Genomic DNA, 23,009 nt, shown 5'->3' on the forward strand with positions numbered 1-23,009 from the left:
TGCCCACACTTGAAAAAGACCAGACTTTGAATTTCACTCAATTTATTTTTGACGAGTTTCAGGTTCAGTCAAACAGGCAGTTAGCTAGTTAGATAGGTAGGTAGGTAGGTAGGTAGGTAGGTAGGTAGGTAGGTAGATAGATAGATAGATAGATAGATAGATAGATAGATAGATAGATAGATAGATAGATAGATAGATAGATAGATAGATAGGTGAAAAACCTTTAAACACACAAAAAATAAAGAACATTTCGTTAATCATTCAGATAAATTAAATGCATTATACAGAATACAAATAAATTATGTCAAGAGGAGAAATATTTTACTGCTATTATTTGCTGCTATTAGTATAATCATCGTTACCATTTCATTATTAATAGTGATGTTGCATGCGGATGCATTCAGATGTTCAAACATATTGGTATTATATTAGTCTTTATTACAGGTCCAAGAAGAACCACTTTAAACTGTTGAGTTGAATCTATAATTTTAAAGGCTTTTGAATGTTTTTATATTCTTACACTGAAGTCTTCAGTGGGTGAGAAACTGAGCTGCAGGGACAGGAAATACTCTGTGCCAAAATGAGACAGGAAACACTTCTGCAAGGCATGCTTCTGCAGAAGCGAAACTGAAACCAGAGTCTAAGTGCAAGTTAAGAGTAGGGTGTCTTTTATGCATTTATCGCTGATTAAGCTTTAAGTAGTTGTATTAGATTGGAACATTTGTTTTATACATTTTACATATAAGTCAAGATCGGCACACACATAGTTTCAGTTGTGCTGGCCTTCTGTCTAGTGGAAAGGTTACAAGGTCTAGCTGGGGAGCTGAGAGGTGAAACAAAGTGCAAGCAGAGGCTGACACATACACCCACATACACACACATCGTAGATAGACTCAGTTATATAGGTAAAAGTTAATTATGTTTTGCTTGCAACTGCAAAAATTGTGCGTGCATATGTGACTGTTTGATGAAGAAGCAGGTGCAGGATGTTCCAGAGACAAGTGACAGCGAAGGCGAGCGTCCGGGGACAACAGGAAGGCACCTGGATGGAGACGCGACGATGTTCTTTTTAAACTATGTTAAAAGTCATTGTGGTTTTGGTTTCTGCCTGGCAACAGAAAGGGGGGGGGGGGGGGGGGGGGGGGGCTGTACTGTTTCACCCCTATAAATATTGGGTTCTGACTATTGTAAGGGAGTTCAACACTGAATCTGTACAGTGTTGGCTCCACGCTGCGTGTATTCATTAAAATGCCGTCTAATTGCACACGGCCGGATCAGGGGTGGTTATTTTGGATTCTTCCTCAATATCTGGACCTTAACAATAGATAGATAGATAGATAGATAGATAGATAGATAGATAGATAGATAGATAGATAGATAGATAGATAGATAGATAGATAGATAGATAGATAGGTGAAAAACCTTTAAACACACAAAAAATAAAGAACATTTCGTTAATCATTCAGATAAATTAAATGCATTATACAGAATACAAATAAAATAACATAAATATATACACTTCAGTAAAGCCATTTAACATTGGTTTTTAATCACAGAACTGAATAATTTCAAACAACGAAGATGAAATAAACTGTGGTTTTCAAATACACAAAATGTGTCTACCTTGCAATGTACACTTTACACTTTACATAAACAATTACACTTTTAAAGTATACATTTTAGAGTTTGCAAATATTTTAATAGAGACTTTTAACTAAGGATTTTCTATTACAAAGAATTATTTTCCTTAAATTAAACCAAACATATTTACACTAGTTTTAAGATTTAATCAAGAATTTGGGATAGCTATTTTTTTAGTATTAATTAACATAAATATGTGGGAAACACTAGCTACATAAACAATTTATTCAAACTTAAACATTCATTTTAATATCAATATAATTTCTTAAACTTAAATGCAGTAACTATTTCCCAATGCATAAATACATTTCCACAATTGAGCTTCCATATGTCCCAAACATATAAGCAGCAAATATGAGTCCAAAAGCTTACCGATAGCCCGTCTAGCTCAAAGTCTTCCTCACAGTGGGAAGTGGATTGTGCTTTGTTTGCTGTCCTCTCAGTATGCCGCACCCGGGTCAAATGACTGCTGCATGCATTTTAAGGTCTACTAGGCACGCCCGCCCTTGATTGCTCTAATTCGGCTCACCTGGCGGAGCGGTGCACACCAGGCCGCTTAGTTATAGATTGCACACAAGGTCTATCAGCGGCAGCACAGAGCAGGTAGTGGGCAGGAGGAAGAAGAGAAGAGTAACAGCCACACCTACTAGGTCAACGCGACAGGTACATCAGAGCCGGATCGCAGCAGAACGAGTCGTTACATTGGCCTTCGTCGTGACTGTCGGCATCGGTCTCACTCGCATCGTCGGAGTCACTGGTGTCGTCGCCACAAGAACAACCCTCTTCGTGCACATAATTTTCCTCTGTGTCAGACTCGAGCGAAGACTCGGAGTTCGACCGAAGCGATGCGGCTTCGGGGGGCGCGCTCATCTATTTGCGCAAAAGGCGAACCTCCACCGTGGCCTACTTGAAGCCACGTGACTTGCGGCTCACCGCTTAGACTCGTCGAGACGTTGGTCTCGGTGTCGGTCGTCAGGGTTGATGTGGAACCCGACATATTTGGATGGCTGTAGTGAGACATTCTGTTCGTGTCAGACGCATATGCTGTGTGGAGCATTGGTGCTATGCACGAAGCCAGGCAGTCCAATTTATACACACTTGCCCACCAGAACTCCGCCTTGTGTTTTAGTAGTCTTCGACCGAAGCGCCCTCTGTGTTTGTAAAATTCTGAGCTATGTTATACTAGGACCTCGTAGAGCCAAAGTATGCCACGCGAGCCTTTGGCGTTCGTTAAAACAGCTGAGGTTTGGTGCGGTAGTAGTCAGGACTCGCTCGGCGAACCGTGCGACGTTCGCTTGACTCCGGCTCGGCAGACTCCTGGTATGTCGCGCGCTGGCCGCAGCACCGATCCCCCATTGTTTCTGCTCGGCTTCTCATCACGGGATCCTGTGAAGTAGTCAGACACGAACGTCAAGGAAGGTGGTAGGGAAGCAGACTAGGCAGGCATTTCAGATTTCAAGGTGAGCAATTTATTTACAGTGAACTTAATATAATAGAACTTAACAAAACTTCCCCCAAATCAATTCAATTAACAAAACTCAACATAACATGGATCTGGTAACACAGCTCACCTCTCCTCTCTCTTACATCTGGTAGAGACTGGCTTTAAAAAGGGCCATCAATTTCCCTCCAATTGCCCAGCCAGTACCACTCACTCAACTGAGGGATGTAAAACTCTACACAGATGATTTAAAAACACAAAACCTCTACAAACTTCTAATATGCACATTCACACAACTAAATGGCAATATTAACAAAAGGAAAAACATTCAACAAATTCCTTAAAACCTTAACACAAACAAAAGGAAGCATCTCTATGGAAAAAGAAACCCCTCCACTTAGTTTGACCTGCTGATGTCATGTGTGACATCATCAGGATTTTAAAATGAGGAAATGCCAGGCGGGCGTTTCCCCACACCTGACCCTCATGAAGACTGAAAAGACAAACAACGTAAGTATGAACAAATGACTTAATCTGTAACATAATAAAATATAAAGAAACATAACTTAGTATTTGTCTGAATTTGCAGAATGTTTGATTTGCCGGCAACAGAACGCTTACACAAACAAACCCGGGATAGTGAGTGAAGCAATGTTACTTGACAAATAGCAAATGGAAGCAAATACATAGAAACAAAATAATGTGTATAATGTGCAAAATACAGTAAACATATGGGGCAAATGGAGAGCTTTACAACTGCTCCTCCACTTTGTCACAGATCCTCGGTCGTCATGGCCCTTAAGACTTTAGGCGCACCTTGGTCGTTTGTTCGGCGGTGACCACGGGAAAAGTCCTTGTGCGGTGTCCCGGGCGGCACCTCGCGCAGGCTCTTGACGGAGGTGTGCGCGCGCTAGGTTTCGTGTACCAGCTTTGTTTGACTGACAATGCAATCCCATGATGCGCCCCACTGTAGCAATGTCCAAGCTGATGTCTGAAGAAAGGCATTGTATGACATGCCCTGCAAGTGTTCGGCCAGAGCATTGCACTCGTGTTTGTCTAAGAAGGTTCGAATCGAGGGTGACATTGAGCCGGTCGCCATTTCAACGTGCCTGGTGCGAAAAGGTGTAAAGCGTATTTTTGTAGCATGGGGTGGATGGTTAGTATGTGAGTGGACACCAGGCACTAATACCCTACATGCGTTTGTAATGTAGTTGCAGCTGACTGTCGTCCAGTAACGCGTGACACCTAGTGTCGTTGTCTTCATCGTCCTACTGTCCCATCCACATGCCTTCTTCCCCTAACGCCTGAGATAAAGCGTAATCGATGTCGTTGTACGATGGGTTCGTCGGACTCCCTCCAACCAAAGCGTGACTAGTGTCATCGTCTGCGCTTAAGTACATTTCACTACCTTCGCCGAACGCATGAGAGGTAATGTCATCGGCAGAGCTGAAGTACAGGTTGTTAGCTTGGCGTAACACATAAGGTATAGTGTCATCGTCTTCGTACAGCCGGTCCGCCGCACTCCCTTGCCGTAACTCGTGCGGCATGATGGTGTTAGCCTCCTCGTTATCATCATCAGCATCGTCGTCCTCATCATCATCGTTGTTGTCGTCAACATCATCATCATCATCATCATCATCATCGAGGACACTGTCGTCTTCCTCGCCCTTGTCAATTAAGTTCCGTGAGTCCGCATAGTGGTCCAGAATGCAGTTGACGAGGAGCCGATGGCGTCTGGCGAACTCATTTCCGTGTCTGTTTGCTGCACTTTGACTCATCTTGAGAAGTTCATGTAGGCTCACGTTCAAACTTTCTGGAAAATCACCCAACCAACCACTGACCAACTTGTAAACAGTCTGATCGACCAGCGTTAACCCGAGCCATTCCGGCACAGTCCTTGGTTGCCGTAGTGTACCACTTCTACCTTTAATAGTGTGTCTCACCCCATGTGAAATCTACCGCACTCGACCAAGTTTGGTCTTGTGTATACCTTCAGTGTTACAACACTGCGCCCGGTCGGTCGGAGAAAGATGCGACCGACCCGCCGACCGAAGCCTACGAAGGGCAGTACATAAGCAGCGGCGGTGGCCCGCCAATGTTACACTGTCACCATGATACGGAAACGTGGGAGCGATACTTTGCTGCACATCCACGTTACCAAAATGGTAACGATAATGCGCCACACTAAACCGGAACATGTTCGCGACGCCTTGAAGGGGTTGCAGGCTCAACATGAAACTCAGTCCTGGGTGCGCAGATTCTACGATGCTCTGCACGTCCTACAGGCCCTCAAACTCGTACCTGTCGTGGCGATACGTAAACAACACAAGGAAAACCGAGATTGTCGTCTGCTACACTACACCGTATCGGCACGTGCACCGTAATCCCGGACCCTATGTGACTAAGAGTCTCTCTGTGACACTGAGCGTCAAAGGAGAAGGTTGTACGATATTTTCAATGTGTTACAGGCAATCGGTCTGGTGTGCCATACCAACAAACGCTATGCTCTGACGTCCCGGCTTCACGAAAGCGCAACTTATTGGTGGGACCGCCTTTGTGAGAACTGGGGAGAGGTGGATCGTACCACGTTAATTGATCATCAAGTGATTCTTATAGCCGCAAGCGACGGGATGAGAAAAAGCGGTAGAGGACAGAAGCAAACGAGCTCCGGTGGTGCGCTCGTACAACATACACAGGCCCACTTGAGGCTGCTTCTCCCGCAGTGGCAAACCACAGGGTTGAATGTGGAGTGGCCACTGTCGGAGCTGTGTCAGCCAGACCGTTCTTGTCGGTCCGAGGTAACGCTGAAACATGTCACATCAGCTGTACCAGAGGATATATTACAGGACTCAGACCCTATGTTGGACTGTGTAAATGGGCATACGGGCCACGAATGTGTATACCACGAATAGGACGTGCTGACAACAAGTTGTTTTTTTTGTCTAACATAGAAGTATATCCCCACAGACCACATGTTTCCTTCCGATGGCACACTGAAGCAACTGCTCGAAGCCGCGGTGTTTGGGCTGTGATGTGATTTGTTTGTAGGCTGTGATGTTGATGGTGTATATTCCCCATGTACATTGCACAGTGTAAGCATGGAAAGAAGACATGTACCAAGCGTGTGTGTGAGTAAATTGCATTTATTATCATGTATCATAGTAAAACTGACAATAAACCTAATCCCACACCAAGCAAAAGCAGCTTTCCTTGCGTTGACAATAAACCTAATCCCACACCAAACACAAACAGCTTTCCTTGCGTTGACAGCCACGGCCATTGATGTACTCGGTCGAAGGTGTACACTAAGCCGTCCTGAAAAGAGTAACACGTAACAACAGATGTGAGGTTTGTTGTGTCCACCATTGTAAATGTTTAAGAGTGTCTGCTAGGCAAAAGGGACGAAAAAAAATAAAGAAAGAACATACCCAACCGTCGGAGCCCACAAGCCAATCCATGTGATTGTCTGTAATGTAGGCCACTATCGACACGCCGATCTCGTAAGTGCACTCGGGTCCCAGGGTTGACTTCGACGCTCGCAGTAACACTGTGCCGTAAGCTACAAGGCTCACTACGCGTCCCCAGTTTATAATGCCGTCTGAAAACAAGGTGCGTGCCACACCTGTGACCATTGGCACTTCGGCGGCGGTGGTCTGCAGTGAGAGCATGCCTGTGTGGACGTGTGTGTGGTTATTACAATTGCAGGTTTTCAAAGTACACACACTGCTGCTGTCCGCCAAGGACACTATTACAGATAGTCGTTGTGGAGAAACACCCAACACTTACCGCAGTATTCCGTTCTATGCGTCCGTAACTCATCACGGACAGCACGTTTCAACACCCTAAATGCTCGCCGTTTATTAGCGACACACACTGCTGGGTGAGGTGTTATCGTTCCATCTAGTACAGTCAAGAGCAGTGTGTCTACGCTATCTTGATAAGCAACCGAGTGGTTGTGTTCTATCATGGTATCTGTAACCCTGCGCTAAAGTGTTGTGAGAGGGGGTGGAAAAAGAAGAGGAAGAAGAAACGAAAACAGTACTAAGGTTTTTCCACAAAAAGATTGTTTATTGCGCACACGGACCCTTAGTACAACAATCCGCTACACTCTATCGAGAGTTAGACAAGAACACATAAAAACATAGGGGGGGGGGGGGGGGGGGTGATATCAACTTGTGTTGTGTGATGTGACATACAGCGAGGGTTCTGGTATATTGTGTAACATATGAGGTGTGAAGCACACAGACATATATCAAATTGTAGAGGAAGAAAATGAACCGTGTTGTCGTTAGGATCACACGAGTCGCAGATTCTCCAGTCTATCCACCAAGGCCTTTTTCATATCACAACACCAGGCATCATGACCAGGCGAAGGCAGATACTTGTCTTGCGTAGTGGTAACTCCACACGCTAGGCATCGTTCCAGACCGGCCACGGTGCTGTAGCCCCGCTCGGCTGTGAGTACGCGACTCGGTAAGGCGAGTTGTCCTCTCCGGGAACATTGCCGTCCGAGTTCGTAGAGTATCTCGTCTCTGTCATATCTCGCGTCGATATACGGACAACGCTTGCCTTGGGTGTATATGTAATAGATGTGCTGTCCCACAAAGGTATCTCCTGCCACAAAGCTGTGCAGAACCAAATCGCAAGCAGCGCATCGGTGTTTGTCCCGAGTCCATGGCAAATGTTCCATGTTCGCCTTATGTCCTAACTCCGAGATATCGCGAACGGTGCGAATGGCGGATGCGTCGTATTCCCATATATCGCCGAGCGCATAGTCTACAGTCCCAGGAACCGCCGCTTTGGTGAACAACGGAGCTCCTGCAGGCCTTATCGCCAGAGTTGTCTTGATGAGAAACTGTTTCAACTCCGAAGCCATGTCAGCACATGCTGGATGGTGAACATCTCCCCTTTTCTGCGAGCACAGCACGCAATACCAGCGCCCCCGCCAGTATCATGTACTGGTCTTTTGCGAGCAGTATGTGCAACGGGAAAGCAACTCGACCTTCCTGAAAGCGTAGCAGGCCTTCTAACAGCCGCAGTTCGTTCTCACGGTGTTTAAACTTGGCCTTTAGGTAACGACATCGATGCGAAGGACGTGCTCGTTTAGGCTTCTGTCTGCCTTTTTGTATCCCGACAAGACTATGTTGCAGTCTACGCATTTTTATGTGTCGTACGTGCCTGCAACGTGAACCATTCCCGTGGCGTCTGCCAGCCAACCGGATCCGAAGGTGGGGGGTTCGTTGAGATGCTGGACACTTCGGCTCAACCTGTCAGAGACGATAACACCTGGACCCGACGCGTCTATGGTCAGCCAGCACGGTCTCCCTATGCGCTCTGGGGTCCACGGTTGTGGCATCTCATCAAGTAGTATGGTGGCTCTTTTGTTTTGAATATCGGTAATCTGGTCTCTTAAGTTACTGGCCATGGTTCTAGCCCTTGTAAGCGATGAATGCCTGAGTGTTAATCAGTGTCTTTAGTTGTCATCGCCGACCGTCTGTGTTTCAGCTGAGAGTACACTCCACGCAGAGTTTATAACACACCGATCTGGCATATCACAGTTACCATTCACAGTGATGTCCATTCACAGTGACTCAGAGCACTCGTCCGTCGACCCAGAGCATTTGTTCGCCGAGTCAGAGCACTCGTCCGTCGACCCAGAGCATTTGTCCGCCGAGTCAGAGAATTCGTCCACCGACTCAGCGCATTCGTGCGCCGACCCAGAGCGATCGTCCGCCTACTCAGAGCATTCGTATGCCAACCCAGAGGATTAGTCCGCCGACCCAGAGGATTCGTATGCCAACCCAGAGCATAATCCGCCGACTCAGAGCATAAGTCCTCCAACCCAGAACATTCATTTGCCGAGGTTCAAAAGGCCAGTAAACCGCTTTGTAGCACAATCACTTGCTGTCGATCGCTGGGAGTGGACAAGGAGCAAACCTGTGGTCTTCCATCTACTCTGTGTACAAGACACAAAAAAAACCCAAATATGAATACCACTGTGGAACTACGAGCAAACAATGGTGAAACAGAGCTGGTGGTCACGCAGACTATCGTAAAAACCCGTGTGTACACACGGGACCGCCGTAGGCACGACAATCAACACCCATTGGGCAGGTGCCTGTGCCCCAAACGGTTCTTCAAATTCAAAGGCACTACTTTTGAAACGAATATCTCGACCGGCCTAGAAGCACTAATTAAAGCGGGGATCCTAGCGTGGGCCTCACCAACTGAAGCATGGTGTTGTGACAGCAGAATCAAAGAAGTCGTCCAGGATCGTAGTGGCACCGGGCAAATACGGGACGTGGAACCTACTAGAGATGGGCGAGGCAATGAAGTCGGCATGATTCCTCTTGTGTTACACGCCAACGATTGCAGGTATAATTAATAATGAGCGTGCCATTCAATTGATCTTTTTGCTTGTTCATCCATGTGCATAATGTGTGACTGTAACAAGACAATGTATATGTTCCAACCACAAATAAAGAAAAAAAAGAACATACAGTCTGAAATATCAAATGTGTTTGTTTATTTCTTTTCACAATGTGTATGCATACATGACAAAAAACACTTTGTACAGCAATGTCATCGCACCAGTTCTTTACAACCGCAGCAGGACGAAGCCTGCAATGTTCGCAATGATCTCTCTGCACAAGCGGTCACAAATCGACGGTTGCGCACCACGCAGTCCTCCGGCGCCAGTAGCCTAGCCATGTCTTTTAGCGCTTGTTCACTCACACCCTGACAGTTCTTGGGCCGTCTCGCGATGATGTTTCAGCAGTGATTCCTCTTGCTCGGTTACCACGGTCATAACCGGTGGACTCTGTGGCACAACGACGACCGTGTGTCCACCGTCACAGCACTCGTCGTCCATTGCGCAGGTGGTGGGTTTGTACACGGCATAGTAAATTGCGGTGCCATCCCCCGGTTTGTAAATGTACGAAGGGGTTCGCCTTTCGTACAGTTTGTAGCTGATCAATGCCAACCCCAAGACAATGAAGACCGGAGCCGCTATAACTGTGACCTTAAGCCAGTCCTCGTTCTCCGTCCACCACTAATATGGGCTATAATCATTGTGACCGCTCATGGTTGGTCGTGTAATGTGTGGTGGTATTAGACAAAATCACAGTCTTGCACAAGGAGCGTCAATGCGTGTAAGAGCTTGTTTTTATTAAAAGCATCATTAGTAATGAGATGTACGCACAGATACATAGGATTCGGTACAACATACAATCAGTGGTGCCTTTTCACGAGGCCAACGCTGTTTCAGATGAGATCCCCAGATAGACCAGCAGATCTCTACGGTCCAAAAGGTTCAGGATTGCAAACATGACACACTTGTAATATTTTTTACAGTAGTTCAAAATCTTGGGGGTCAGTTTGTAGATGCTCTTGTTTTCCATCGCATCATACGGAATGTGCAGACAATCGCGACTATCCAAAATGTTCCAAGCAAGAAGCATTTTAACCCTACTTATTTCACTGTCGCTGAGTTCACACATCAACTGGCATAGCATGTGCTTGGCGTGAACGTAGTCGACGTCTTCTAGAACCAGTTGGGTTGGACATGTCGCATTGTAATGCTTTGAGCTGTCCGGGCGACAGCAGGGGACTCGCAGACCTACAGCACCGGACCCGCCGACCTGGATACGTTACACAGCCGACCTGTAGCACCGAGCTGTCCGTGCTACAGCACGGAGCTGTCCAGGCTACAGCGGTTACTTGTTGTACAGACGACAGGAGACATTATGTTTTGTTGAAATACAGAGTACCTTTATATTGATACATACAGTGTGTTTATATGAAGTATAAAGGTGTGTTACACCCTACCCTGAGAACTATATTCCATCACACTATGTAAACACAGTAGTCTATTACTTGTGAGAGTTGTATTATGTTCAGGCTTCACTAACAGCATAACACCGCCAGCAAACCTGCAAGTTTGGAGCAGCAAACCTGACCTCATGACATCATTTTTACTCTGCCTCACCTCTCACCAGACAGAAGCTCTTTGTAATGTATGTAATAACCTAACTGAAAGTGTATATGTAACATATTGAATAAATGCTTTAATCAAATGGCACTACTCAAAGCTTAATAAAAGATATAAACAAATAAAAGATAATAATGAATAACCTGGTGTGCATTTTTGGTTGTTAGTTTGAGGAGCTGTTTGGATGATGATGCTATTTGAATAACCAGGTTATTCATTATTATCTTTTATTTGTTTAAGAAACAGATTTCCTCATCTGTCTGAAGCACTTTGCAAACCACACCAAGGTAAGCTATGATAAAAAAAAGTAATGGAATTGTGATGCTGGTGCACAACTACATTTTTTTCAGCTTCACTGTTACATTCAAAAGTTGGTGCAAGAGTTGTAGGTTATAATGCCCACTGAGCCAATGAGGCCAAACTCAAGGACGACCAACCAAAATTAATGAAATATTCAGCTGCAGAAAATTCCATCTTTTGTATTTTTTTTTTGCGGGGGCTTGGAATATGTTCAAAAGCTAGGTTTCTGCATTCTGTCACACACACACACACACACACACACACACACACACACACACACACACACACATACGGGTGTATGTGGTATGGCGGGACTATACTACGTCAATCCGCCCGGCGGTGGTTTATGGGGACTACCGTTTCCAGAGGACTTAGAGCCAAGGGAGCGAGGTTAAAGTGTTCGAAAAAATCTGAAAAAAATTTGGGTCACTTCAGACCTAATACACTCCCTATAGAAGTCTAGATACACTGATACACACCAACCAGACTCTATTGTGTTTTGTGGAGACATTGTCCACTTGACAACGATGTGTTTTATGAGGTCCACAAAAACCAATATCGGGACTTTAAAGGGACAATGATGTCATTATTAAATAGCTCATCATTACCATGAATACACATCTGACAGGACACAGGATTACTGGGACATCATTTTATTAGTGTTCTTGGATCTGAACATTAATTTTAACCATAAAATTAATGGATCTGAACATTAATTTTAACCATAAATAAAAAAGAAATCTAACCCTAACCCTAACCCTATGGACAAAAATGCCCACGCTAACCACAGAAATATAAAAATATAGAAGTTTAAAGGTAAATATTAAGGGGAGAAAATATGCATTTATATTTTTTTATTTTAAATATAACCTGTCAAAAAAATATATTAAAATAAGAACCTGTCAAAAAAACTAAATAAATTAAATAAAAAAATTATGAAATACAAACTACTTCTGTAATTAACAAGAACTTTTTTTTAAACAGAACATCAGGCAGCCTGCTGCACAATAACTCAGTTTTAACAACAGTTTGGCCATCTGACCAAAACCACATCTGGCTAAACAGTTATTTTAGTTCATTTTTTTCTGCCTTTTTGCAGTTAATCCTCTGTTTCTTACAAAATCTCTTATGTTTTGAACTGTTCTTCCTGCCAACATCGGATCTTCTACCAATTTGCAATGACTGCATTCATTTTTGGTGGCCAGTTTCCCTTCGTTTATGTGGTCTTTAAAATGCCTCATCACTGCAGCAACCTCAGCCTTGGACCACATGTTTTTGGGAGCTCTTCGGGAATTGTGGGATTGAGCAGCATTTTTATCTGGAAGATATATAAAGTAGTAGTAGTTAAAACAAACAAACCAAACAAAAAAAAAAACCCAAAAATCATTTGCTTGTAAAAAGAATGGATGCTACCCTGTCCTAACTTCTGAAATGTGTTGGTACCATCAATATCAAAACGAGCTAAAATTCTCTTTGAAAATTTATCAAATTTCTAAAATGAGACAACATTTAGTGTTCCACTGTGAATAAAAGACTGAATAAAAAGTTGAATAAAAGTCTCTTGATGCATGCTCAATCATCCAGGTAAGTAAATCCCAAAACGTTGATTCTGTTAATCTGGATGTAGAGTTTTCAGTGGGAGAAACATTTTGTCACTCATCCAAGTGACTTTTTGCCACCACTCTGCAGTTTGCCATATGTTGCAAAGTGATGAAACAATAGATGATGAACAATTCAAGAACCTTAAAGCACAAACATCTAAGTGACGAAACATTTCTCCCACTGAAAAAACTACGTTCAGATGAACAGAATCAACCTTTTCACTTACTTAACTGGATAATGAGAATGCATCATGCAAGCACCATAGTATGTCCCATGAAGTAGTCTGTAGACAGGCCTCACCCAGTCATTAAATTGTTTGTCAGCTATACAATTACCCTTGAGCTTCTGAGAATAATAGACTATGCATAATGGCTGTGATGTGATGATTCCGTCAAATCCCTAGAATTAAAGCAGGAAGTCTACTTTAACACATATGGATAGTGTTTGATTTTAAAATCCATTGTGGTGGTGTAGAGAGACAGAATTGCAACGCAATTACAAAGAACGTGTCCATAAGCTTAGAGAACCAACTGCACCCCTTACCTTCAGAGGGAGCAGCAGTCTCACTTGCTGCAGGCATTATGAGTGGTTCTTCATCTGCTGATTACACAATTTGATTAAGTTTTAATATTTGTAACAAACATTTTATCCACAGAAACCAAGCTAGTGGTAACTTACCACAATCTACAGTGTCTTGGAGCTGCGCTGTGTTTGTGGAATCAGCTACTGCATGTACAGGCTCACTGGTGCCACACGCCGACATTGTGAGTGCTGTGTCATCATCATCTGATTCACTCTCACTGTCCTTTGTTTCAGCATCACTTAATGCAATTTCATCTGAGAAATTGTGGGAAAAAAAAACCCAACACAAACACAAACCCCCCAAAAACCTCACATTAACAACGAGATGACAAAATACAGAACAAATACTGGAAATTATACTTTTTCCACAGTACATAGTTTTACTATTTAAGGCCACCACTCTGCAGTTTGCCAAATGTTGCAAAGTGATGAAACAACAGACTTCAAGAACCTTAAATCATGGACATTTAACAGAATGGTCTGTGCTTTTAGGTTTTAATTCTGTTGATAAAGCATAATATTCAACTACTGCCCTAATATTTGCTCCTTTCAATACAAACCTTCAATTTCGATCTCATCCAGTGATTTCCCCTGGATCTGGGAAAGATGTCCTTTTTCCAGTGTTAAAAGCAGTTTGGAAATCTTGGCCAGCTGTGTTGTGGGAACTGGTAATCTGTAGAATTTGCGGTGAACGCGGATATCATGACCCAGGAAATCTGCAACCTGATCAAATTCATTGTTTTTCAAATTAAGGACTTGTGAGAGTGTGGCAACATGTTTTCTGAGCTGTGTCGATCTTAGATACTCAGGGTGCTTTGCTCCACACTGGTGTGCATGAACACGCAAGGAGTCCATTCCTCTGTAATGACTCATTGATCGGGGTCTTGCAAAGAGGTAGATATTAGTGGCACAAATACCACAGTCAGGCCTCCTACTAACCAGTAGTGACAGAGCATCCAGCATGCTTGGTGTTAGCAGAACTGGAACATTTCTGTCCCTTTTTCCCATTATTTCTATTCTACAGTAATAGTTACAGAGTCTCTGTTCCATTTCTGAGAGCCCCATGGAAACATCTGTGTGGAGTGCCGTTTTGTCTCTTTCAAGAAAACTTTTGAGGCGCATCTTTGAAACCTCTCCAGAACGTCTTCGATTGAACACAATGATTTGTGAGAGTGTAACTTGTGCAAGTTGGGCATAATTCTGAGCTGTGGCTTCGTTCTCCAAGCTGCAAAAGGCACTTTCTGCAGATTTTTGAAGGTAGTGATGGAGAATCCGAACATCTTCTGTAAAGGGCAATGTTGATGGCTTGTTAAACTTTGCCTCACTCAATGTGTTCAAGGCACGGTGAGACACCATCTCGGACCATTTGGAGACATACAACTTCTTGAACGCATCAGTGGACTTGATTAGGGCTTCATCCTCTGTCATGAGGGCACGACAATGGATAATGTCAGACATTTTATGCAGTGTATGTCCCAGTTTCAGCGCAAGGCTTGGAGTTTTGTATGACAGTGTCTCTTCATCAAAACCTGAAACTTTCTTTACTGCTTGCACAACTCTCTGGAAGTTAGCAGGCTTAATAGCTTCTTCGATGTTATGCACTGAGAATTCTGTACGCAGACACAACAACAAACGTCCCGCTTCACGAAGCTTCTGTCGTATATAATCATACTTAGTAGGGTCTTGTCCATGTTTATTGTAGAGGGACTGGGCAAACTGAATAACAGTAAAGTCATTTCGCACAGCTGAGGCAATCTCATCTTGTTTCATAACAGCAAGAACCTTCCACACTCCACTTGACACCTGCGGATAACACTGAGACTCCAGAGTTAAAGCCAGGCCGAGTACTTTGGTTCTTCCAGGTTCTTTATCCGTGTCATCTTTTGGTTTGTTAGGACATCTGCGGACATGTCTCCAAAGATCCTTGCGAACATACATCCCTTGACAATAAAAGCAATGAGCAAACTTTCCCTCTACTGCTTTAATCTTGGGTCTTCTCTTCACTTTCAGTGGTCCCACTCCACCATGCAACACTGCAGCATTATGCTTAAAATTTCCCTTATTTCTCAATTTCTCTAACAGGCTTTTACGCTCGTTTGAGTCTCTAGGCAGGGAAAATGCATGCACAACATCAGGAGCTGTTTTGTGCATTTTCAGGTGGCGGGAAATTTTAGCTTGTGGTTTGCCACAAAAATAGCAGTAATTTCTTTTACTTAAAGTCAGTTTTTCTGATTCAGTTTCGCAAAGCTCACTTTTATCTTCTGGCTTGTCCTTTGTCAAGTTGTGGATTAAATTCGTTGAATCTGATTGTTCATGCGCTTTGGAGATGTCATCTTGGCATAGCAGACCTTTTGATGTGCTTGGCAATAATGAGATGTCTTCATCTGAATCTTCATCATATGACTCTGAATCTGGCACATATTCTTCTTCTGATATGCTGTGGTTGCCATCATCATCGCTTGATATTTGATCTAGAACTGAATGTGGCAATCCATCTTCCCCTGAATATTCAGAAATTTCTTCTTTCTGGAATGTAAGAATAAAAGTTATTTTAATTGATCAATACTTTAGACAGGTAAAAAAAATAAACTGAAAAAAAGTCAAGCCAAATATGAATGGGATACACACCTGTGTTGACTGGTGACAATTCTGATTTGACAATTTTGCAAGGCAGGATTTGTGCCAGACCCCTAAACAAACTGAAACACATTTTGATAGACTTCATTTAGCTTTGCAGTTCTATTTAAGTGAAGTAGTTTTTTGTCAAAGCATTGCAGTAATGTCAAATGCTGAAAAAAACAAAAAAAAAACAAACTGTTCACACTTAAGGATATTTTAATGACTACACATACACTGCTAACCCCTTCCCCCCCCAAAAGGACATCCCAGATGTGAATGAATGAATTATTCTTATTAAATACTTTGTTCTTCAGGTAGTTGAATGGCATGAAAGTGTGTAGTTGAATGTGTGTGGCCTCCAGATGCCTGTATGACTTCCCTACAATGCCTGGGCATGCTCGGGATGAGGTGGCGGACGGTCTCCTGAAGGATCTCCTCCAAGACCCAGACTAAAGCATCCGCCAACCCCTGGACAGTTTGTGGTGGATGGAGTGAGACGCGATGTCCCAGATGTGCTCAATTGGATTCAGGTCTGGGGAACAGGCGGGCCAGTCCATAGCATCAATGCCTTTGTCATGGAGGAACTGCTGACATACTCCAGCCACATGAGGTCCAGTGTCATCTCGCATTAGGTGGACCCCAGGGCCAAACGCACTAGCATGTGGTCTCACAAAGTGTCCGAGGATCTCATCTTGTTACCTAATGACAGTCAGGCTCTCTGGCAGGCACAGAAATGCCACCCCACACCATTACTGACCCACTGCCAATATGATCATGCTGGAGGATGTTGCAGACAGCAGAACGTTCCCCACGGCATCTCCAGACTGTCACATGTGCTCAGTTTGAACCTCCTTTCAGCTGTGAGGAGCATAGGGTGCCAGTGCCGAAGTTGCCAAACTTTGTGTTTTCTGGCAAATGTCAAACGTCCTGCATGGTGTTGGGCTGCAAGCTCAATCCCCACCTGTGGACGCTGGACCCTCAAGCCATCTGACCATTTGAGCAGACAGATGCACATTTGTGGCCTGTTTGAGGTCATTTTGCAAGGCTCCTCTTGTTCCTCCTTGCACAAAGGTGGAGGTAGCGGTCCTGCTGCTGGGTTGTTGCCCTCCTATGGCCTACTCCACATCCAGGTAACACCTCCATGCTCTGGACACTACACTAACAGACACAGCAAACCTTCTTGCCACAGCTCACATTGATGTGCTACACTAGATGAGCTGCACTACCTGAGCCACTTGTGTGGGTTGTAGACTCTGTCTCATGCTACCACTAAAATGAAATCACCACCAGCATTCAAAAGTGACCATGACACCAGCCAGAAAGCATAGGTGCTGAGAAGTGGTCTGTGGAGTTACATCGCATTGTTTAAGTGTTCCCTTTATTATTTTGAGCAGTTTATGTTATGGAATGGGGAATTGAGGACAATCCCAAGTATACCATTTTTACAAGGTCCTGCACCAAAGAGGTAATACTACATTTCTTTAATTAGATGTGACCACCCACTGATTAAAAAGGGAGCAGTGTTCATTTCAGCTAGTCTTAACTTGTTGAACTCTATTAATGCTTTTTACTATATACTGTACCTATTCACTAAGTGTCTCACCTTTGCACTTATAGCCAAGCCACTTGAGGGAGGAAACCGGTCCCACACACTGAATGCACTTGTCCAAAGATGATATTGTTGTGCACACCAGACGATGACTGTGACACTGTTAGCAAAATATTGCAACATTTACAGTCAGGTCCATAAATATTGGGACATCGACACAATTCTAACATTTTTGGCTCTATACACGACCACAATGGATTCCAAATGAAACGAACAAGATGTGCTTTAACTGCAGACTGCCAGCTTTTATTTGAGGGTATTTACATCCAAATCAGGTGAACAGTATAGGAATTATGACAGTTTGTATATGTGCCTCCCACTTCTTAAGGGACCAAAAGTAATGGGACAATTGGCTTCTCAGCTGTTCCATGGCCAGGTGTGTGTTATTCCCTCATTACCCCAATTACAATGAACAAATAAAAGGTCCAGAGTTCATTTCAAGTGTGCTGTTTGCTTTTTGAACCTGTTGCTGTCAACTGCCAGGATGAGATCCAAAGAGCTGTCACTACCAGTGAAGCAAGCCATCATTAGGCTGAAAAAACAAAACAAACCCATCAGAGAGATTGCAAAAACATCAGGCGTGGCCAAAACAACTGTTTAGAACATTCCCAAAAAGAAGGAACGCACTGGTGAGCTCAGCAACACCAAAAGATCCGGAAGACCACGGAACACAACTGTGGTGGATGACCAAAGAATCCTTTCCCTGGTGAAGAAAACACCCTTCACAACAGTTGGCCAGATCAAGAACACTCTCTAGGAGGTAGGTGTATGTGCATCAGAGTCAACAATCAAGAGAAGACTCCACCAGTGTGAATACAGAGGGTTCACCACAAGATGTAAACCTTTGGTGAGCCCCAAAAACAGGCAGGCCAGATTAGAGTTTGCCAAATGACATCTGAAAAAGCCGTCGCAGTTCTGGAACAACATCCTATGGACAGATGAGACCAACATCAACTTGTACCAGAGTGATGGGAAGAGAAGAGTATGGAGAAGGAAAGGAACTGCTCATGATCCTAAGCATACCACCTCATCAGTGAAGCATTGTGGTGGAAGTGTCATGGCGTGGGCATGTATGGCTGCCAGTGGAACTGGTTCTCTTGTATTTATTGATGATGTGACTGCTGACAAAAGCAGCACAATGAATTCTGAAGTGTTTCGGGCAATATTATCTGCTCATATTCAGACAAATGCTTCAAAACTCATTGGACGGCGCTTCACAGTGCAGGTGGACAACAACCCAAAGCATACTGCAAAAGCAACCAAAGAGTTTTTGAAGGGAAAGAAGTGGACTGTTTTGCAATGGCCAAGTCAATCACCTGACCTGAATCCGATTGAGCATGTATTTCACTTGCTGAAGACAAAACTGAAGGGAAAATGCCCCAAGAACAAGCAGGAACTGAAGACTGTTGCAGTAGAGGCCTGGCAGAGCATCACCAGGGATGAAACCCGGCGTCTGGTGATGTCTATGTGTTCCAGACTTCAGGCTGTGATTGACTGTAAAGGATTTGCAACCAAGTATTAAAAAATGAATGTTTGATTTATGGTTCTTATTCTGTCCCATTACTTTTGGTCCCTCAAGAAGTGGGAGGCACATTTGCAAACTGTTGTAATTCCTACACCGTTCACCTGATTTGGATGTAAATACCCTCAAATAAAAGCTGACACTCTGCAGTTAAAGCATGTCTTGTTCGTTTCATTTGGAATCCATTGTGGTGGTGTATGGAGCCAAAAATGTTAGAATTGTGTCGATGTCCCAATATTTATGGACCTGACTGTATTTGTTTTGGACAGTTGGAAAGGTGAGGTGTTTTCAATTCAGTTGCAGATATCAACTAATACACTTCATCCCAGTATAAAATTTGAAGGCAATCAACCTCTTCACTTTTTTCTACTGGAACCATTTTACTGGGATTAGGGGAATTGATTCTTTCACTTTGTTGTTATCTAGAATAGTTAATTGAGTTAAAACACTGCAACTTCTTAAAAACGGCACATGCATTCTTATCTGTGTGGAGTGGGTCAGAGTAAAAAACAAAAAACCAAAAACAAAATTAAAAAAAACAATGCTTCCTTATTTGCTTATCCTTGCGGCTGGAACCTATTCCAAATATGATGGGTGTACAGTGCCTCTCACCCGAGTTGTATCTGGGAACTACAGATTCCGCCCAAAGACATGCAGTTAGTGGGGTTAGCTGGACTGGTAATTCTAAATTGCCCATAGGTGTGAGTGTGGTAGAGTCTGTCAGTGTGATACCCTGCGACAGCCTCTCACTCCAATTAACAACTGATTCCTTTGCAATCATCCATCCTCTTCCACTTATCCTTATCAGGATTGTGGGGTAGCAGGTTTGGGGCCTATACCAGCTACCATAGGGCAGTACAACCTGGACAGATCACCAGTTTAACATGGAAGGAGAAGCATTTGCATTCACACCAAAGGGCAGTTTTGAATCACCAGTTAACCTAACCCCATAAGCTACATCTTTGGACTGTGGGAAGAAGCCAGAGTACACAGCCAGAGAGAACCCATGCACTACAGCAGTAAAAAGTGCCTAAAACAAGTTAAGAAGTTGTATAGTACTATCTATCTTAATGTTCCAGCCTGAGTTTCAAACCATTTCAACATAGAAACAAAGCACATGCAGTCAGTTCTGCATGCTGTAGGTGAAACTGTCAAAAAATAAGAGAAGACCCCTCCTAAAACCAGAGTGATGTCACCATGAAGCAAACTTTGACGGAGTCCCCCAATAACAGTGTGGTCCTCCTAAGTCACATTTGGGTGGTTAACACACACACACACACTCAGATGCTATCCAGACTTGCACTTTGAAACAATGAAAAGGACCTACAAGCCACGGTCCACATTACACCCAGGTGACTGCCAAACACACACACACACAGCATCCATAAAGAATGATGATAGATTAAATTATTAGTTCATTAAGTGGTACACTGGATTATATTTACCCTTTCAGGCTCTGGATGTTTCAGGTCCAGGTCATTGTTTGGAATGCAGTTTGGTTGCGGCTTTAGGCAGCTCACAGTCTTCTGAATCTGGCTGGTCTCAGTCTTCGTGTGTAACAGATAGAAAATGAAAATACAGTGCATTTTTGAAGAGGTTTTTGAAACATTAAAGAAACTCTATGAGAATGATAAGTTTCAAGCTAATGTCTTTAAAATATTCACTGTCATGTATAGAGAATATAGAGAAAAATAGTCTGTGTGATTTCTTTAATCTTTTTTAAGCCATTGCTAAAGGAGTAAAACAATCACCTGTAGCAGCAACAAACTATCACTAGGGCCCATTTATCCCCGAGGGACAAAATTTAAACTGAATCTAACTAAAAAGGTTAGAATCACATTAAACATCAATCACTGTTAACATTTAGAAACCGAAAGCCATTTTTTATTTCTGCATACCTGCTGATATTTTTTTAGTGCTTTTAGAGGGCTCTGATGTGGCAGCAATCACAATTGCCTGTTTTCCATTAGTACCTACCCCGGTTTTTCCAGTGGGTTATAGTACCATGTAGTTTTTCAGTAACTACTGCACCAAGGTTCCAAGTGATCCAAAGTGATCAGAAAATTTGACATAGACAGACTGAATGCCAACAGGTGGCTGGTCAATGGTGTCACTCGATAAGTTATGAGTGCGCCTCCTTCATGAAAATCCAAGCCATCATTTTTGAAACTCTGAAATGTTTGAAATGGCTACCAAAATTAACAGCATGATCCCTGAATTGAACACTAAAGTATAGACTGAGCAGCAGGCATTGTGTCACCTTGACATCCATGCTTGCTGTGGCATTTATATCACTGGATGCTCGGCTGCATTGCTATAGTGACCCCAGGCACAGTAGGTGATACTCAATTTCAATGGAAAACTAGATGCCCTAAGTCACGTTAAGCCAATTTGAGTAGGTACAAATGTAAAAATGGCTTACGGTATGCAATTTATCAGTTCCAAAAAGTACAATTGTAGAAATACCTTGCATCTCCAGGGCCAATCCGAGTCACCATAATTATAGTCTATTTCTTCGCCTGGACTTATGTCTCTGCTTGCAAATAAGCATAGATGGGTCTTTCCATTGATATTTAATATTTTCATCTTAGCACTTGGACGGATGTGGTTGTCGTTGACAAGTCTGCCTAATGACCCATCTTTTTGAGATGCATCCACACTGTGGGGTTAGGCAAAAAAGAATTAGCTTAACTAGTTTTTGTTAGGAAGCTTTTTTTTCATAAATCAAAAGCAAAGTGTAATTTAATCTTAATCAAACTACACTGATATAATACGCACCACCAGAGTTTTCCATCAAACTTGAATTCAAACATGAACACCTTCAGGCTGTCATGATAAACTCTGTGTCTCCGCTCACATTCGTCTTTTGTTATGAGTTTACCTCTGTATTCCAAAAGGAAGTCTCCTTTTTGGAATGGAACAGTCGTGAAAATGCCCCGACCTGAATTGCAGAGGCATACCAAGTGAGTGACAAAAGACAAAGTGACAAACTCCAAATCTAATCCAAACTAAAGACCAACTTACCTTTGAAGGCATTTATGTAGTGGATATCAAGTCCCAGTTTGTCCCTTCCAGCAGAAAAATGACAGACTGCATCCTCCCGTGGAGGAATGCGTCTCCTTCGCATGTTCTCCTGTACGTTTTGATTGCCTGTATTACCAAAGCATATAAAGTATTACGATTATCGTCATCATTGTCATCATCATCAGTAGTAGTAGAACTAGCAGTAGTGTAGTTTACAGCATAAACACAGCTGACTTATTCATAGTCCTAATTTATGCCTTCTTTTAAAATGTTAAAGGCCTAGTTCTCAAAATGGCGACATGTGACATTTCTGCAATGGCGACTGCAGAGAGTGATACAAGTACTGAGAAAGCTTAGGCATCAAAACTGTAAGAAGTTTTTTCTTCAGGCATATAAATAAATACACGATTAAATACACTTATACCCCTTGCTTTTATTTTAGGGCTGTTAGCAGAATGGACAGACATTGGACAAACTGCGCGAAATTAGATGACAGCGACATCAGGGATTTTGACTCAGACTGCGCTGGTTTAATTGTTAATCACGTTAGTCGCGATGTCGGCATTAACACGTTTAAGCCACATTAATGCTTTAACACCGAGTAAATCCTAACACGGGTTAGCCCGCTTTATCGCGTTGACGCGTTTAGTCATCAGCCCTATTTTATTTACTCAATGAC

At 43.2% G+C, this 23,009-nt stretch overlaps 2 long non-coding RNA genes across 4 annotated transcripts; both read right to left on the reverse strand.

The window, feature by feature from the left end:
- Nucleotides 1-12,430: 12,430 nt before the first annotated feature.
- LOC135932330 (uncharacterized) lies at nt 12,431-14,228 on the reverse strand. 2 transcript variants are annotated; one of them, XR_010573422.1, is made up of 4 exons: nt 14,117-14,228; nt 13,653-13,811; nt 13,518-13,571; nt 12,431-12,690 (listed from the first exon to the last, which is right to left on the reverse strand). It is a non-coding gene; the product is annotated as an uncharacterized LOC135932330 (long non-coding RNA). The 2 variants fall into 2 exon arrangements; XR_010573421.1 differs by having other exon boundaries at nt 13,518-13,574.
- Nucleotides 14,229-16,037: 1,809 nt separating this feature from the next.
- LOC134619961 (uncharacterized) lies at nt 16,038-21,859 on the reverse strand. Of its 2 annotated transcripts, XR_010092064.1 has the most exons (4): nt 21,773-21,859; nt 20,752-20,853; nt 16,185-16,255; nt 16,038-16,082 (listed from the first exon to the last, which is right to left on the reverse strand). It is a non-coding gene; the product is annotated as an uncharacterized LOC134619961 (long non-coding RNA). The 2 variants fall into 2 exon arrangements; XR_010092063.1 differs by lacking the exons at nt 20,752-20,853; nt 21,773-21,859 and adding an exon at nt 17,779-17,870.
- Nucleotides 21,860-23,009: the final 1,150 nt, after the last annotated feature.

The sequence above is a fragment of the Pelmatolapia mariae genome, linkage group LG23 (assembly GCF_036321145.2).
Source record: "Pelmatolapia mariae isolate MD_Pm_ZW linkage group LG23, Pm_UMD_F_2, whole genome shotgun sequence".
Classification (NCBI taxonomy): domain Eukaryota; kingdom Metazoa; phylum Chordata; class Actinopteri; order Cichliformes; family Cichlidae; genus Pelmatolapia; species Pelmatolapia mariae.